The following is a 19749-nucleotide window of genomic DNA, read 5'->3' on the forward strand; positions in this document are numbered from 1 at the left end:
AGAGGGGAGGAGGGTAGGGCCATGCTCCTCTTCCACTCTGAGGCTCTGGATTGAAAAGTCCAAAAGTGTCAAATATGATTTAAAACAAGGAAGAGAAAACTCAATTCTTCCTGAGAGGTTGGGGGTGGGGAGGGGGACTTTACTTGGGGGAAGGGTATGGCAGAGGGTGGGAGAATTATGCCCACCAGAAACCCACATCCAGATTCTCACTTGCTCACCACGCCCTGCCTCCCGGGCTCTCCCCGCTCCATCGTCTGCCCCGCAGTCTGAGCCTCCTGTTGCAAACGCCAGGTGATCCGGGTCTGCCCCGGCTTCGGAGCTTGCCCTGCTTTTCAGCTACTGTTCTTAAGTGCGCGAGTTTCGCGCGGCCCTGGGGGTGGCGGAGTGTAGGATGTGACCGGGGCCATTTCACACTGCCAGGCTTTCCATCACTCGGCTGTTAGCCGGGGTGAGGCGAGCGGCGCAGGGGGTCGCTCACAGGAAGGAATCGCAGCAACCTGAGCAAACACTGCGCGTTTTGAACGCTCGCTGGGAACGAGCTTCAAGGGCAGGTCTCAGATCCTCCCCGTTCCGCCCGCCGGACTCGGCTGACTCACCCTGGCCCGAGCGCGGAGCCAGGCGCCCCACCTGGAGCCGGGCTGTCCGCTCCAGCGAACCCGAGTTTGCAGACTTGGCGCTCACGCCTACTCTCCCGGAGTTGGGTCGTGCGCGCCGGGCCAATGAGCGCGCCCCGCAGAGGGCTCGGCTCCCCCCGCGCGCGCTGATTGGTCCCGCGGCCCGCGAGGCCGGGCTGGCCGGCCGCGGCTGCAGGCGGCGGCGAGCGCCCGGCGCGAGTGGGAGTGGCGCGCGCGCCCCCCACCGCCCCCCTCCCTCGCCCGCCGCGTCCTCCCCCCCCCAGCTCCCTCGCTCCCTCCCGCACTCCCCAGCTCCGGCGCGCGCTGGCGGGGCTCCGCATTGCACACTCTGGGGGCGCCGCAGTGTTCGTGGGATGGGGCAGCGGGCTGCCGCTGGCGGCCGGAATCCGCGCGCAGCCGGGGTGAGTAGAGGCGGGCTTCCGAGGAGAGCACAAAAGGAGACTGGGTTGGTGCCAGCGGCCCGAACTCCTGCGGGGCCTGGGCCAACCGGGGAGTGGGCTGAGTCCCTGGAACTACCCAGTGTTTGGACAGCCCCCGGGGCGAGCGGAGCTGGCGTCCTCGCCTCTGCATCCTGCTCCGGTGTTTTGCCTCGGAGTGGGCAGCCGGCACTGCGCGCAGCCTGGGCAGGTCCAGAGGGGCGTGTGTGTGCGTGAGTGTAGCGCTGGCGCGCAGGGGGTGGGATGGAAATGTCACGAGCTACCAACTTCAACGCTGGAGGAACCTTTCCCCAGAGTAATTCAGCACCTCCCCAGGGCCAGGCGTGCGTCCACCAGGAACTCCAGCCTGAGGGAGTTCCCGGGCGGCGGAGTGGCAGCGCCCCACATGTTGCTGCGGGGCACGCGGGGGGGTGGGCGGCGGTGGTGGCCGGGCTGCGCCCGCCCAGAGCCGCTGCCCAAGGTGCAGTGGGCTGGGGCGCCTCCAGTCATTGCGAGAACGCGCCAGGCCCTCCGACCACCCACCCGAGCGACTCAGCAAGGGAGCCGTCCACCCACCCAGCCAGGGCTTCGTCTGGGCTTGACTTGGCGACCTGCTGTTCTCTCCGGTAACAGCAGTTCGGTTGATTTACATTTGGCTAAACAGTCAATTTTAGCCTAAAACTCTATCTGTGGGTCTGTCTGACTCACTCTGACCCCCATCACAATCTCACCAGCTCTCCGCTCCTCTCCACCCCCCGCCCGCAGTATCGACCCTACTCACTGCGCGGTTCAAAACTTGATGTTTGAACATGATTGCATCCGGCGTGGTCCCTGGCATCTTAAGTGTCACAATCGTTTGCCATTTCCTAGGAGACTACAAGGACTCGTTATAATTCGGGGGGTGGGGGGAAGCAGACCTTTGGTAGCAATTTGTTGTTAGAAGAGCATTGACCTCCCAGAGCGGAAGACAAAAAGGATGTTAAGCTTCTCCCTCTGGTAACCTACCCAAGGTGTGACCTCCAAAATTCAGTTTTCTTTGTGGGAGGCTAGGGAGTTTAGATTCTCCAGGGGGAAGCTTATTTCTTGTTAACTTGACTTACGTGACATACACTCTGTTCTGCTCTGCTCTGGCCAGCCATTGCAGATGCCATGATATTATTAGAGCAGTTCCCTTAAAGCCATTACATTTTTTTTTTGGAGTGAGAGGACTCGAGGTAGCTGCTTAAAATTTTGAGTCTGCACCTTATTTCTCTGGAAGGCATTAATGGTTACTGTATATGTGCTCACGTGTGTCAAGTTTGCAAAAGATATTTGTGCAATAGTCCATGAAATGGCTTAATGCACATTTATGTTAAACCCATTTAAATGTAAAATATCTATCTGTTTTCAATTTTAGTTTCCACCTTGACCAAAGGCACCAGACTGAAACAGGACTTAAAAGAGTCCTTGTTTAAACAGAGGTTTTACAGAACTCTAGTCCTGAGAGCAGACAGTAAGTTTTCTGAGCTTGTAGGCACACAAAGACTGTTAAAAATTGTGAATTGGTTTCTCAGGTTAAAAATATCAGAAATGCTTCCAGACTAAAAAAGGTAGATACGATTCATGGGCCTACATTTTGATGCTGTTGAGAGTCTTTGTAAGATTAACGTTTATATCACAGAATGCATAAGTGGCACTGATTACAGGCAGATAATGCCAAGTAAAAAACCATACCATATATTGCATCATGCTGTACAGTTTACATGGCACATTAAACTGCTATTACATCTGTTATTAAAGTGTCTGTGAGGAAGTCAGATTTTTATCACCCCCATTTTACAGATGGAACAACTGAGGCTTTAAGAGATTGTGACTTTTCCAAGGTGAATAATAGATTTCAAGTTTTTTTCCAATTCCTTCCCTTGCTCCTCCCTCCCTCCCTTCATTCCTTATTGCCGGGCTACATCTTTGGTGTTTTCCTACTTCTAATTTCTGCACCTCTTTTTACTATCAACCCACGGCTTCAGGACCATTATGTACCATTCCCCAAAATCTTTGCTCTCTGCTAAGTATCACTTAGCTCCCACTAAGGTGTGGACTGATAAAGATTTAAGGAGAAAGCTAATAATGGTTTTAAGGAACTACCCTTTTCAAAGGGGTATATTATTTTTATTAACGAGTTGTTAAATATATAAGTAATCGAAACCCTCAAGAATGAGGTCCTAATGATAGCGTTTCAGGAAAATCAAGTGACCAGTAGTGGCAGAGATGTTTGAGAAATAGTAAGTCTCCCACTTTATAAGCAGAAACTCCTCATAAACTCTGTAGACAATTACATTGAAGCCCTAATAAATGATTATTTCATTAAGCCATTCTTATTTTAAAAAGAATTGACAAAACTGATTACTTAAATAAACCCAGAACCACTCAAAAAAAAACACCCACTTATCAAAAGGCCTGAAATTCTCGTTAGCTAGTGTCCAGATGCAGCAGAAGACACTGATTAAAGAGAAAGAATGTTTTTACTTGCATAGCTAGCAATAAGGAGCTTACAGGTATCTGCCTATCTGATTATATATTAAAAATCCATCATTTGCACATCTGTTTTTGGAAAATTATTGTCCACAATATTTATTTGTGACATTGCATAATATTTATTAAGATGAATAGAATTAATTTTATTTGCATTATCATAGGTAGCTGTTGAGTTCACTAGGAATAAATCTTTGTGAAGTACGTGGGTTTTGGGTTCAAGTTCTGGCTTCACATATACTAACTGTGACACTTCAGAAAGTGATTGTACCTCTCTGTGCTTCAGTTTCCTTATGTGTAAAGCATGGGTAATAATGACACCTACCTCATACAGTATTTCAGTGTATCAATGCAATGATATTTAGTAAGCACCTACTATGTGCCAGCCCTGTTCTAGGTGCTAGGGATGCATGGAAAAACTCCTTGCCAATGGAGTTTACAGTCTAGTGCCTGAGAGTTAATGACATGCTGCGTGTAAAGTGCTTAGCGTAGAACATGACACCTTGTAAATGCCCCATGATTGTTAGCTGTTGGTATCATACATTCATTCAGGGAATGTTCACTTACGTGCCTAGCAGAAGCAATGCAGATTGGAGCATATAATGATGAATGATACATTTTTCAATTCAATTAAATATTCCAATGGGAGAGGGAACTCCAACGAAAGACAAGTACATAGTCAGTTCTCTAAAAGAGAATTCAATGTAGACATGTTAGGGAAAAAAATGAAAAGAAATACTTAAAAAGTGAGGAGTATTTCCCACTGATGGGAACTTATGTTAAGAAAAAGAAAGATCTTGTATTCAAGCTCTTTGAAAGAGTAAATACACAAGAAAAAAATAAAGGAAAGAAAAAAAGAATATTTACTTAGATACATGTAATGGAAAAGGAATATTGGAAGGGTCAGGTTATTAAATTGAGCCAATGAAGATTGACAGATCCTAGGCACACTGAAAATGAGCTAGCCAAAGATGAATATGAAAAAATCCTTGCAATGGATTCCCAAACCCATGTTGATAGACTCTTAAATACTGTGAAATGAGAATTGTGGAAGCACTTGGCTTACATTGTACCAAATATATTCTCAGAGATAAAAAGAGAACATAGTGTAAATAAATTCTTGCTCCTGCTTTTGCTGAGTAATGTTCCTACACCCCGGCTTTCTCAAGCAATACACACATTGGAGGTGATAGATCAAGAAATAGCAACTACTCAGGATATTCCAGACCTAATCAACAGACTAGATACTAAATCGCTGAGACCAGATGGCAGTTACCCAAGTGTGTTGAAGAACCTTAGTGTGTAAGTGACAGCTCTCTGGGGCGTGGCTGGCAGCCTTGGGGGGCATCTGTCAGGGAAAGGGTTTCAGGGAGGGCCCTGGAGCCATCAAACCAGATCCATGTCCTTATGGACAATTAGGAGATCATTATTCAAAGCAAACAGAAATTACCTCAAATACAACTTATTCTGTAGAAAGGGGGAATCATGTATTACAGTTAAAGGCAGAGGTATGTGTGTGGCTACAGTGTTGCAGAAGATGTGTTGTTTTTAAACTTTCAAAAAGCCTGACTGGGTTTCAAATCCAAGTTCCCTCCTTATTTATGACCTTTTTGTTTGGCCAAGAAAGAAAGAGTGGAGATAAATAGACATTTCTCCAAGGGGACAAATAGGCTGTTTGGGTAGTAGTTTGAGGATGGTTTTATTTAAACTTTTATAAATGTTTACAGATGGTATGCAGTTCTTATGGGTAAGTGAAAACCAAGCTGTTAAAGTTGAACCATAGGAATAAAAGACAACCCAAATGGGAAGAAAAATAATAGAAGATTAAAGTCAAAATCGAAGATGGAAGATAAGTGTCTTTGGGAAAAACCATGCCAAGCACATTTATAGGACATGGTTTTAAATTCTCTTCTCAGCAGTTAACATAGCTGGATAATATTCTCTCAGTTCTCTAAAAAATGTGTATCCACCAAGTTAAAGTCAATATTAAGAAAGGAGTAGGGTATAAAATTCTGTATTAGTATGATACCATTTTAAAAATGTGTGGTTGAGTAAATTTATATAAATCCTCTCTATTTATCTGTTCATCTGTCTTTATAGAAAGAAATGTATCAACGTATTGACCGTAACTATCTCTGGGTATTATGGGATTGCACATGTTTTTATTGTCTTCTTTTAGTTCAGTATTTTCCAAATTTTCTACAGTGAACATGTATTGCTCTTATAAAAAAAGTGTTATGAAAGTAAGATGCAGTATTATAACCTCATGTCATATAGTCTTACTATGAGAAAGGCTCTTTTGATACCATTTCTGTGTCTTCTACAAATCTGTAGTTGAAAATTTTGCCTGTTTTTTCCTCTGACTTCTCTGTATATAAAAGGCAGCATGTTGAAATAATTTTTTTGTATTTGGTATTAGGAAAAAGTGTGGCTGAAGACGAACACTTGTGCTTTCTTAAATAGTAGGAACTGGGAAATGGAAAGAGATTTCGTTTTTGCCGTAACTATCAGGATATGAAGAACCAAGTTAATGGAAGCATTGCTGAGTCCTTCCCAGTGTGTAAGCCCCATGAGGACAGGGACCAGGTCTGTTTCTTTTCTTTCTGACTCCCCAATGCTTGCCTTGGTGCCTGGCACGTAGTCTCCCAATACTTACTGTTGAATGTTTTGAATGGAATGAGAGGGCTGAAAGCTCCCATAGACTCACAGAACTTGAAATAAGAAGAGATCCTAGGGCCCATTTTGTCCTCTGAGGTCGAATGATTCACCCAAGTCTTTATTGTGATGTGTAAGTCATCCTGACATTCCTTGTTCCATGTAACCCCTGGGCCATAAAAGTGGTTTGTGTTGGTCATCTAGGATCCCTGACTTATTCTCGACTTTTGATCCAGCTCCTGCCACTTGCATCCATCTCTTATTTCATTTTGATCCTATGTTTTTAGATTGGGGTTTTGTTTCTTTCCTTGGCTCTGGACCTTATCTCTCTCTCAGGTCTGGGCTTGCGTTCACCACCTTCCTTTCCTGCTTTGGACCCCAGTGCACATGATCCCAGTGAGCTCTGGCCCCTCCTGGTAAGCTAGAATCTTTTCAAGATAAAAATATATACCCAAACTATTAAAAATTGAATATTAGCACCAGATCTCTAGAAGAAACCAGAGACTCATTGTATATTGTCCTCCAACATCAGCTTAATAGGGTTCTGTGGTTAAAATATGCAATAATATACCTAGTATTGTCAGAAAGAATCTTAGCAGAAGGCCGGATGATTTTATCTTGTTATTATATAAAATCTGGTATATATGTGACTGCATGCAACTCTTATTGTCATTCCTCTAAAAAGGAATGACATGAAGGACCCAGATAGGAGCACTCAAATGATTAAGTCAATGCTTAGGATTGTGAGCGAGGACTTGGGGGAGGTGGCCATTATCTGATGACAGAATATAAAGAAAAGAAGTCTGGTTTGGAAAAACAAAAGCTCGAGGGGATAGGACCCTTGTCTATCCATTGTGAAGGTTACTGCAGTGCCTACTAGAGGATCTTCTTGAATTCAGTGAATCTGACTCCAAGACTACTATTGGTCACCTGTGGCACCAGTGTAACCAGAAGGCTATAGGACAGGAACCACTGCTTGCCATCCTATGTAGGAGTCCTTGTAGCACAGCTCAGGTGTGAGGAGGCGAGATCCACACTGGACAGGTGCGGGAGCCATCCTGGCTTAGAAACCTCATGCCCCTGGAAGCTGATATCTCTTTTAACAACTCTGTAGACAAGGCTTCCAGGATCCCATAACGGCTGTGCCCGGTTTCCAGAGTCATGACCCTCAGAGAAGCCCTGAGACTGACGTCCCTATCAGGTAATTTTAGTTTTCTCTCAGTCTACCAGTTAGGGGTCATAGTTATAACTGGTGACTAGTTACTGTAACTAGTAACCTAGTTGACATTTTTACCCTTATCAGCTTGCTACAGAAGAAGAGCTAGACAGATACTGGAAATCAAATTCTCATGCACACAGTTACAAATAGAGTGAACTTGGATTATTTTTCATGAAAATAAAAAACTAGAACTAGAGCACATCTGTTGATGTTTGAAAAGCAAGGGATTTTAGACAAAGTATAAGCTCAAAGACTATGTAAAACCCCTGTCTCCTGCCCTGCATTCCCACCTGCTCCTCCTTACTCTCTTTTTTGCTAAGAGAGGATGCAGGCTAAAATTAAAAATAGGTTCAGAAAACATTCTGGTGTATACATGAATGATTACTACATAATGGGTTGTTAGGTGAAATGAAAGTATGGGGTGTGAAATCTTCATCTTTTGATAGACCTTTTAGAAGCCATAGATGTAAGAATTCATAAACCCAGGATTATCCTACTATCTCTGCCATTTTTTTGAAATCATGATTGTTACTGGAATTATCAAAACAAGTATCTTTAAGCATTCTAAATAATTAAAAAACAATATGGTTAATGTGTTTGAGTGGCAGGATTTGGGGTGAACATTTTCAAAAATATATTTCTTAATAGTTTTATGCCCTAAAAGGCAGGAGAAATAAAGATCACATTATTCTCATCTAATTCTTTTCCTTTTTCAGTACCCAATAGTATAATAAATTAGCAAATGTGCACATTAAGTTTCCATCAAGACGTCTAGAAAAACTAGTTTCTTTATGCCATTAAAGCAGTTTAGATAATGTATACACTTAGTTGCACTTATAATGATAGCATTTATTACTCTCTGCTTTTTTTTTGTATGGCTTTTCATCTACAGGACTCTACCTGCTTGGGAAGGATTATGTCAATTTTCCATTGGCAGAGAGGCCATGTGGAGTAAAGGATAGAGGCCTGGGATCTCTGGTGTTGTAATCCTGGCCCCACCAATTGCCAAGTGTGTGACCTTGGGCAAGTTATTTACTTTCCTCCAGTTTAACTGGTTACCATTAACCAGTTGGCTGACCTTTAGCAAATTAGTCACCCACTGTCTGAGCTTCATTTGCTTCCGCCATAAAATCAAGAGGCTGCAGTAATTAAACTTTAAATTCCCAGATGAGTAGGAACCAATGTATATTTTTTGACATTTAAAACTATCCATTAAATGCTGATCTAATAAAATAGTTTTGAGCAACTGAAAGTTTGCCATAATGTTGGTATTTAGACCAAACTAAGTTAAATAGACAGGGTTCTTGGCTTCTAATAGCATGAGATCCATAATAAATAATTGAAAAGATCAAGCACATCCCCCTGGAATCTTGCCATGTAGATTTTCACTGTTCTTTGACTTGATTATCCATGCGGAATACATTTAATTTCTTAGAATTTTTCTGTCTTGAAGAGAAAAAAAATCCACTTTCAAGTGTTCTAAAAATATTACCACTTAAAAATACTGACTTGAATGGAAATAATATTCTGCTTTTATGTAGTGTCTTTCTGTACAAGATCAAAGGAATAGTATTAGAAGTACATGGTTTTTCTTTTATGTATAACTTCATAGAAGAATTTTCTTTTATGGAATTCTTTTAATTCACATTCCCAATCACTCAACCGAGTGAATTCACAGAAACTTTTGTAGCAGTTCTGACTCGTTCTTGGTCAGACGTGTCCTTGATTAGGAGTGTCCTTCCATCCATTATTTCCCAACTGACAATCCTTTTTATCCTTCAAGGCTTACTTCAAATGCAGCCTCCCCAAAGAAGCCTTTTCTCCTGATTCCCCCATGAGTGTAAATTTTACTCTTTTGCTTATACCTGTATTTTGTACTGACATATTGTTTTTTACATCCTAGCTTATTTACACAATGTCATATTTCTCCTGAATGGTAGCACGAGCATGTTATCTTGCACAGAGTAAGCTCTCAATAAATATATTGAACAGAATTACAACTTTCATAGAGAAAATCTGTAAAGATTGGGGAGAAGGGGGGAAAACCACAAAAGATTGGTTTAGTTGGAGGGGATAAGTTTTGTATTTTATGACAACTGCCACCTGATTTTAGTCTTTGGATGTCCACAAAGAACAAACAGATACCACAAGCTGTGACTGTTTTCCCTAGAGACACTTCTCTGCTTTTGTTTCCTAGGAATACCTTCTAGGTATTGAGGGTCTTAATAGAACAGACCCTAAGCCATTGATCACCATGACCTAGGCCTTGGGAAGGTTAGGTCTGCCATCTTCACAGGTGGAAGTAAAAAGCTGGCTGCTTCACACTTTCCTACTAAGCTGTACTGTGCTTCTAAAAGTGTATAGATAATTTCTATTAAAAAAAATAACAGGACCGGCCCCGTGGCTTGGCGGTTAAGTGCGTGTGCTCCGCTGCTGGCGGCCCGGGTTCGGATCCCAGGTGCGTACCAACGCACCGCTTGTCCGGCCATGCTGAGGCCGCATCCCACATACAGCAACTAGAAGGATGTGCAGTTATGACATACAACTATCTACTGGGGCTTTGGGGGAAAAATAAATAAATAAAATTATAAAAAAAATAACAGAAAAGTTCAAGGAAGAAAATAATTATTCCCTGGCTCATCACTCAGATTTAATTATTCTTAAGTAATTTCTTTACTGCAATGATAGTATTCTTTTTCTCTAGGTTACATGGTGGCCACCCAGCTATGTATATAGCTTATGTTCAGGGTGTTTGATCCTTATCCTAATAGAATAAAATAGAGGACTGTATATCAAACTTGCTGTATAGAGAGAGAAAGATATACAAAGTCTTTCTATGACATTGAAAAACTCTTTCAGGAACCATCTCCCATATGGCCCCCTTCTAGTCGAAGAGAATAACACATACTAGTTAGGGCTGGCGCTTTTTAGGCAGAGAACTAGACAAGGGTAGATCTGTTTCATCTCTAACAGGCAGTGTTCTTCTTCCTGCTCCGTTGTCATAGATTGGAATCACAGCCAGCTGACTTAAAATGTGTTTTAAGGAGCACCAGGTGAGATGTGGCTGGATCAGCATCCACTCCACCCAATTCTGAGAAATAACTCAGGGTTCATCTTCTACTGTTGCCAATGTTGTTATTCTTTGGGGTAGGCAAACCAGGCAAGTGAAAATCAACAGGATGCTAAAGTTATTTCTCCCACCAAAGCTATTCAGTGGCTCAACTTTCTAAATGAAGGACAATACGTATCATGTAATGGAATAGCGTTTAAAGAAAGGCACTGTTTGTAATGGAATTTTCTTCTCGGCTTGAGAACCATCTAGGAGGGACCTTTGCTAGAAGGTTAATTTTCAGCCAGGCCAAGCAAATTCAAGAAATGAAGAGTGCTATAAGACCTAGAAGACATTGCAGACATGCAGGTAAACTCATTTCCTATAGCTTCTGGGCAGTTCTGACATTGCATGAGGGTTTCAGATCTCTCCAGGAGAAGCAGTGTACTGAATAAGGTTCAACATGGAAAATGGAAAGGAAAAGAGTGCAGAAAAGAAAGACTTAAATAAGGAAAGGATCACTTACTTTATAATCAATTTAAGAAAAATTTCCAATCCTATCTGATTCTGATCCTATCTGGGGAAGCCCTAAAATAAACAAAAATAAATTTGAGGAGAACCGTAAAGCTCTATCTACCTTAAATTACCTGCCCTGTTCTTGCCATGGCCTCCATTATAGCCACTCCCTTGGTAAGTCATTGTCTCATCTCTAGATCGTTGTTGAAAAGCTTCCCTAAGGAGGATGGACATGCTCACTAATGAATGAATCCAAGCTGGGTAACAGCTGCATGTTGGTCAAGTAGGCAAGAAAAAGTTGAGGGAAGATAAGAGTCCAAGGGGATTGAGACAGGCACACGGAAGAGGCAACTATTTTGTGGTGAGGTATGGGTGGAAAAGAAAGATGTTGGGATCTTTGCTTATATCCCACTTTTAGTGTGAACTCTTATCATGCTACTTGCTGAATTATCAGCCACCAGTTAATTACTGGATTTGGGCCAAGTCAGTTAACTTTTTTGAATGTCAATTTCCTCATGTGTAAAACGGTTGTACAAAATCAGCACTTCTAGAGCAGGATCTGCGAGAAGAGCCGCTGGTTCTGTGGATGTTGAAGGCAGGAAAAAGTGTATAATGGTCACATATGTTTGGGAAACAATAAGTTAAATAATAATGTATTTTTTTTAAATTGCAGGACTTTTCAGAACTTTTAGTAACTGTTCATTCTAAATATCTGTGAGGAGGTGTACTATTCAGTGAATCACAAACCTATCTGACAATAGAACTCACTTTGAAGATGCGTCTTGAGGCTCAGTGTTCTGTGCGCAGAATATTGGACTAGCTGATGTCTGAGGTCCTTCTGGGTTTTAAATTCTGTGAATCTACAATCAGATAATCTGTCTCTCTTACTGTTTCTTTTCTAGCTAGCCCCTTACTTCTTATCTAGAAGCTTTTGTGTTGTATATAAACCTTTTGATCAAAAATGTACTCTGTTAGGGGCCAGCCCTGATGGTCTAGTGGTTAGAGTTCTGCACTTTCTGCCTCGTCTGCCAGGGTTCCTTTCCCTGTCTCAGAACCACACCACCCATCTGTCAAGTTGCCATGCTGTGGCGGTGGCTCACATAGAAGAACTAGAAGGACTTACAACTAGGATATACAACCATGCACTGGGGCTTTGGGGAGAAGAAAAAAGATGTACTCTGTTAGAAAATCTCTGCATCTACTTTAAGAGAAGAGCACATTGAGATACTGCAAACCTGCAAGCTGTGCATTTTCTCCTTTATTTTTGTATTTTAGACTACGTCAAGTCACAGGCAGTCAAAACACAAATAACGAATTCACCAAACAAACACACCCCCCCCAACAAAAATATTGAAACATTTATGTTAATAGAGGGGATAATATTTCAGAAAAAAACAATTTATAAATGACCCAGGTTTTATTCTGACAGAGGCATTTCTGAGCAAAGCAGCGCAATTAATCAAGAGCTGTAACATGATGAAAAGACGAATACTGAATATGTAGAAAATGTGCACGTTCTTGTCTTCATCTTCAGGATTACAGAAGATGTTTATCACACCTTGTGCCACCAACATCAATCTTGGATTTTCTGTTTGAATACAGAGTGGTCATCTGTAATCTCTTAGGTTAGAAAGAGAGAGAAAGGATTCACACTGGCTGTTTTTCATATTATTAGCATAACACTTTGTGAATTCTCTGAAATTAGAGTAATCTAAGTCTCTACAGGTGACTACAGCAGACAAATTGCAGCGGGCTATGAGTTTGGTTTTCTTTATATCTTTTTAAAGAAATAATTTATTAGTTAATGTGAAGATACAAAAGCCAAAATATAATAATAATTATTTTTAATATTTTATTATATTATTATTATAATTATTATAATAATTATTTCCCTCTTACAATTAAATTAAATTTACATCTTGCACTATTGCTAAGGTTTGTCTATCCTCCACCCCTATTTAAAATTTTTAAGAATCTTTGTCAAATGTTCTGTTATTTGAGTTCAAGCTTATCTTTGATGAAACATCAATTCCTATTTAGTTTTTCTTGTTAAAAAATTGGAGTTAGTTGTATACATTTAATTTTTTAAACTCTAAATTGAATTTTTGAATTTGGTGAACAATTCATAACTATATTTTTCCTAAGAGATAAAAGATGTATTGTAATATTGGCTTGATTTGGAGGTCATGTGGTTCCTGACCTCCTTGAGTCGTCTTGGCGAGGGTTCCCAGCCACGCTGTGCTCCAGTTTTTGAATTCAGCTCTCTCATTTTTAGAGGCCACCTTCCCTATTCCCTTCAACACATGAACGGTGCCTTTGTTCCTCACTCATTGCCAGCCCTGGCGCAGAGTAGATGCTCAGTAGATATTTGATGAATAGACTCTCCCTCCTCAATCAGTGTTTGCTGAGTAAATGAACAGATTAGTTAATGAGCAGTACTTCCGATAATTGTCACCACTGTCATGCCATTACCTGGCATACAAGACTATTTTTCTTAACAATTAAAAGTAAATTTTTTATAACCCGCACACAATGCTAATTAGCGTTCAATGTTTATTTTCCTATTTTTAAAGATACACAGATAAAAGAATTCTACTTAGACATTTTTGTACAGATTTTACAAAACAGAACAGATGATCCATGTGATTGGTTCTGTACTGCAGCAGCTCGATAAACTTTTTGAATAGACCTGAGTCCTCTCACATAGGACTGAGATGCTCTCTATGGGAATGAACCTAAGTGCTGTAAAACCACTAGGCAGGATTTGTTTAGGCGTGTTACAGCATTCCCCCTTTGGAACGCTCAGTCATTTTATGGATGAAGGATTTCCATAAAGTTTTCTGCATAACCTTCAAGTCATCTTATGTGAATCTAGTTGGCATTTGGCTGTACTTGTTGTTGTTTTATAGGCAACACTCTGGATGTGTAGAAAGATCGAGACTTCTCAGCCGTTTTGCAGACTTATTGACTAGTAAGTCGTCCTTGCTAAAGACTAGTTGTTGGGGAGATGACAGGGTATATACCCTTCTCTTTTCAGACAGGGGAGGGAAAAGGCTCCTCCTTTTCCTGTTGCATTCCTGTAATTTCCTCCCAATTTGTCATGGTCATCACCAACATCATTGTTGAACAGTGTGGAGCTGATTTATTAAAAACACCTGTCCATTTTAATAATCAGCCTAATGGCAAAAGAACTCAAATGACTTGTTTGGGGGTTTAACATTGAAATTGATTTTTTTTTCTGTAATTTACCCAATAAATGACAGTATTGAGATTTCCTTTCCCAGCTTTTTTAGGCAAGTTTTTGTGTCATTTTTTTGGCAGCACTTGATCAACTCTTTCTTATTGGTGACTTTGAGGATTGTTCATACTTGAATAGAGATTATGAGCTTCAGTTTAAATAGCTTTGAAATCCTTTAAAAATAGTTACATCTTTTGATATTGCATCAACAGTGTCTACATTTAACATACCCAACAATTTGAATGACCTAATATTTTACATTTGCCAATGCAAACATAGCAATAATCAGGACCTATCCAGGGATATAAAAAGGAAGGGTAAGACATGGCAACTGTCTTCATGGAACTTGGAATTGGCTTCTCTCTCTGTCTCTCTCTTTAAATATTTGAAGACTAACTTGTGCCAATCACAGTTCAAGGTGGAAACACAATGATGAATGAAGGAGGCAAAAGTCTCTGGGAATACAGCAGTGAGTAAGACTCACAAAAATCCCTGTCCTCATAGAGCCTACATTCCAAAGGAGAGGAGGCAGAAAATAAGGAAGTAAATAAGACGGTATGCAATGTATTAGATGGTGATAAATGCTATGGAGAAACTAAAGTGGGGAAGAGGGAGAGGGAATGTCAGAGCTGGATGGGAGGCAGTTGGTAACTTTAAATATGGTGGTCCTGGAGACCCCACTGTGAAGGTGTCATGTGAGCATCTGGAGCAGGTAAGGGAAAGAGCCATGGGAATGTCTGCAGGAAGAGCCTTAGAGGCAGGAATGCAAAGGTGCTGCAGTGGCATCATGTCATGCGTGCTCTCAAAGCAGCAAGGAGACCAGTGACGGGAGTGGAGTAAGCCAGGCGGAGAGGAGTAAGAGGTTAAAGATGTAAGGGGGCAGGCCGTGCATCCCACAGGGCCTTAGAGGTTATGGTAAAGATGCTTCCTTTACCTTCCTTCCTTTCTTCCTCGCGTCCTCCCTGCCCCCCTTCCTTCCATCCTTCATGGAAAGTGTGAGAATTGTGAACGGGTCTTTGCAGATGGGTAATCTGTGAAGGGGTAGAAATAATGGTGGGGAGGCATTTTGGTTAAAAGGCACCAGAATTAAACATGCCGCAGTCCCTTAGTAGGAAGGAGTGAGGGAAAACATTCCAAGATCACGGTAGAATTTTCTCACATGCAGAGGAGGTAGGACTTCCAGTTTCTGTTCTGTCTCTTTGCTAGGATGATATGCAAACGTAGTGAGGCTTGGGTCCCGTTAAAATCTTGAACATTTCCCGACACTTAGCTAACAGCTTTTCTTCCTTATTCTTGCAGCTGGTGCCGCCTTATATTTTGCAGTAACTTGAAACTGACATGTGGGGAATTTTAAGTACATATGTTATCAAAGCAGATGTTTCACAGACTTTATAGAGGAGGTCATCTCATCTTTCAGAAGGCAGCCTGAAATTTGAATTTAGTTCCTCTCATAATTTTATGTTCTCCAAAGTAACTATGTGGGAAATTTAAAATTTATTAGCAAATTTTTCTTGTTCTTGGATTTTAGCGAAATGGCAATTTCAGTAAACCTGAAAAAAAAATTATATGTTGGGCTACGTAGAGGCAGATTATTGAGTAACTTTACTTGCCTGGTGATAAATCTAAGACATGTAAGTATTTTAATGCTTTCCCTGGAACTTTGGAGTCATATTTTATAAAGGAAAAAAAACCCCACATTCTTTTTTGATGCAAAGTGAAAATTAAAGCAAAAATGAACTTCATAAAATAATACAAAGGATGCCAACTTCAGAACAAATGGTTAGAGAAATTTTGCCTCGTGTTCTCTCTCCCCCTACTTTTTACTAGAATCTAGATGAGAATCCAGTCTCGTTTTTATTCTGTATAAAAGTTTCTCATGGACCTGTAAAAGCTGAGGACTTTGGCAGAACTCCCTGAGGTAAGAGCAAGTGATGTTTTTCTTTGTTCATTTTACTTAAAGAATGCCTTTAAAATGATGTGGTATTGTTTGGCATAACCAGGTGTCACATTTCCATATCCCCGTTTTTTTCTTTGGGTTTCAAGGAGGTACAGAGTACAACTCCAGAAGGCCTTGACAGTTTATCGGTCAAGCCCCCTAGATATTGGCTGGAGAACAGCAAGCACGGTGGGCCCTCTAGCCCTGTCCAGTAGAATTTCTAGTCTCTTCTGTGGTGACAGAAATATTCGTATCTGCACTGGTCAATATAGTAGGCACTAACTACATGTGGCTGCTGAGCTCTTGAAATGTAGCTAGTGTAGCCGAGGAACTGGATTTTTAATTTTATTTAATTTTAATTTACTTAAATTTAAGTGGCCACTTGCGCCTAGTGTCTACTGTATTGGACAGTGCAGCCTAAGCTAACAGCTCGTCTTGGGATTTCTGGAGCATGGAGTGGGGCAGATGTCCACCCTGCCCTTGCTGGGGATGCGTCTCTACCACCCTGGTGAGTGTCCACAGGCAGATCTTTCAGGTATGGACACAGCACCCACAGTTACTTCTAGTGACTGGAGATAGTACAGGACTTTGTGAAATACTTCCCTCCTGTCCTTCACGGGAGTGGGGAGAAGGAATATGAAAAGGTAGAGTGTTGTTTAATGAGATGAGGTAATTGTTATGGTCTTAAAGACCCTTGGTATTAAAATATAGCCTGTTTAAATATTTGAATGTTGATTACTGTTTACGAAAGAAAATTATCCTGGGGAGTGGATTTTAGAGGTAACATTGTGAGATGACCATTTTACTAGTGTCTTAAAAGTAGGAATTCTGTGAGGGACCCAATTTCTTACCCTGAGGAGGATTGCTTGTTTATAAGGAGCACTCTTAAGGTTTTTATTGATTTCTTAAATTTAAGCGTGGATTATTGAAGGCCTGCTATGTGCTTATGCATAAATACCAACAGAGTGTGTATCCTCTGTGGTGAGGATTATTAAGGAGAGGGATAAATAGCACAGGATATTAAAATGACTAAGATAGGAGCGCTGTAAGGCAAGGAAGAATGGTTGAGAGTGTGACCAGGACAGACACGGGCCCAGCCTCAGAATTCTCAGTTGGAATGTTGGTGTTGTCGAGTGTACCACATTAAAATTACACTCCAGGCTCCTGGTGGGTGGTAGAAGATAGAGAAAGGAGGCCTTTGCCTCTCAACAATCAGTTTTTACATCTGAAGAATTCCACATGCTAGCAGACTTACTGCTGCTATGATGAGCCGTCCACTTCCTGTATCAGGAGCAGTCCCCACTGAATTTGTGGAGAAAGGTGTTTAAAAAGATTTGTTGGTTGATATTTCTCTGGTCCTTCTGCCGCTCTCACTCGTAAAACTAAATGGGGCTTTTGTGCCAGGGACTATGCTTCACTTGCCATCTAAATGAGGAGGAAAAAAATGTGTACATGGAAGAAGAAAACTAACGATAAAAAATGCTGCGAGATAGATCCCTAATGAGTGGTGCAGACAGTAAATGCCATATCCCATAGTTGTCTTCAAATACATAAAGGGCCGTCAGGTGGAAGAGGTTTTAGACATACTCTCTGGGGCTCTAGAAGGCAAAACTGGTGGTATTTCCTTTAATTAAAGAAATGATTTTTGAAGGCCTGTTTATGCAGAGCACTCTGGGGAGGGAGAGTGATTTAGGAGAGAACAGGATGAGCAGAAGATGAAGATGTGACAGTGGCTGCAAGTTGTGGGGAGATTCGTTTCAGTCAATAGAAGAGAAAGCTTAGAAAGTAGAAGAGGCTGCTGTGAGAGGATTAGCTCCCTTCACTGGAGGTGTCCCCAGTGAGACTCCCTAGACCCTGAATGGGAAAGAGGAGACTCATACTGGTAGAGCAGGGGTCAGCAAACTACTGACCGTGGGCCACATCTGGCTTCCTGCCTTCTTTTGTAAATAAAGTTTTATTAGAACACAGGCATGCCCATTTGTTTAACTCGTGTGCATGGCTGCTTTCACATTCCAATGGTAGAGATGGTAGAGGTGAGTAGTTATGATGAGACCTTGTGGCCCACAAAGCCTAACTTATTTACTATCTGGCCCTTTATAGAAAAAGTTTGCTGGGCCCAAAAGAGGATTGGATGCAGTGATATGTAAAATCCTTTCTAATTCTCTGAATGTAAGGGATTCCAAAAAGGAACAAGCCCTGTGGGAAGTGTGGGGAAGGGTTCCTGTGAGAGATGCACTTTCAGTTGGCCCTTCAAGGAAACTCTGCCTGGTCCTGGCAGAGGAGGCCATTCCACGTGACCACTTGGAAAGATCTCAAGGGGCTTAAGTCAGTGTTCCTTGGATGCAGTATACAAACTCATTCCAACATTAATTAATTAATTAATTCATTCATTCGTTCTTTATGCCTCTGGCATATCGTTGGCCAATGTAGACAATAATCTAAAACACTTCTCTGCCTGCTCTTGATAAAGTAAGTGCAAATTCTGGCATGAGCTGTTGGCATTTTGATAATAACTTTGGTAGTATGGAAATGCTCGTTAAGTTCAGTGTTTATAATTGAGTTTTATGGGGTTATTTTATTTTAAGTGTAATGGTCTCACCTAGACACAACTTAGAATTTATTCATCTGTTTGGTTTAATTGTAGGATGTAAGAAATGATTGTTCCAAAACGAAAACCTCACTGTATTTGCAGGAGATGCAGTGTTAAGGATAGGATGCACATTACTATTCATGCCTTTTTAATTGATTAGCCTTTAAGGCTTCTGAAAGCCTTTAAAAGTTGTTTTGTCAACATTAGACCAGCTGCTGTGTAATTATGGTAGCTCTTCTTGCAGTGAAATTCTTTTAATAATGTGTTCAATCTGCCAATGCCAGAGTGCTTTGAACCTGTGATATATGCTACAGAGAGCTTTTGTTTTTACTTACAGATGGTTGGTACTATTTTCTGGGCAACTCTGTAGAATTTTCACAGAAATTTTAAAGATGAATTACTTCAAAATGGGAGGCAAATGAATTTGAACATCAGGTTACTCCTCCCTCTATGAAAATTGTTCATATGTGACTTGAATTTTGAACTTGACTCATAACAATCTAAATATGCTCCTTAAAAAAAATTCTCTACCTTGAAACCTTTTTAAGCTTGTAAATCAGAACTTTCTGGCAGCAGTCAGATGATGGTAAAAACAGTGGGGCTTGTGATAAAGATGCTGCCTAATGAGGAACCAGGCATAGTGGGTCTGCCTTGCGTGCAGGGGGCTGAAGCTTCGCTTAGCAAACAGAATGCCACTTCAGCAGTGTATTTTGCTATTTTTTTAAAGGAGTTCTATCCTGAAGTCTGGTGTGAAAAGGTATAACTAGGGATAGGGAACTGGTGTTAGAAAGATGCAAACAGAAGATCCTGTGCTTCTTTCCTCCCCTGCCAGCACCCCCAAACCCTGTCTCACACACACACACACACACACACACACACACACACACACACTTGGTGCAGCATTTTTATGGACTGGTTGCACTGGTGCTTAAGGCAGCTAAGAGGTGGGAATGGTGATGATGGTGGCTGTGGAGGCTGCTTCTG

General features: G+C 41.4%; 1 protein-coding gene across 4 annotated transcripts in view; it reads left to right on the forward strand.

Moving 5' to 3' along the window:
* Window positions 1-902: 902 nt before the first annotated feature.
* LYPD6 (LY6/PLAUR domain containing 6) overlaps window positions 903-19749 on the forward strand; it is a 121430-nt gene continuing 102583 nt past the window's right edge. For 2 of the 4 annotated variants that reach the window (XM_058548940.1, XM_058548942.1), the window contains exons 1-2: window positions 903-1036; window positions 16067-16157. The gene's annotated coding sequence lies outside the window, so the exon portion shown is untranslated. The remainder of the gene's footprint in view (window positions 1037-16066; window positions 16158-19749) is intronic. The other 2 variants (XM_058548941.1, XM_058548939.1) reach the window with 1 other exon arrangement.

This window comes from Diceros bicornis, chromosome 10, assembly GCF_020826845.1.
Source record: "Diceros bicornis minor isolate mBicDic1 chromosome 10, mDicBic1.mat.cur, whole genome shotgun sequence".
NCBI classification, from domain to species: domain Eukaryota; kingdom Metazoa; phylum Chordata; class Mammalia; order Perissodactyla; family Rhinocerotidae; genus Diceros; species Diceros bicornis.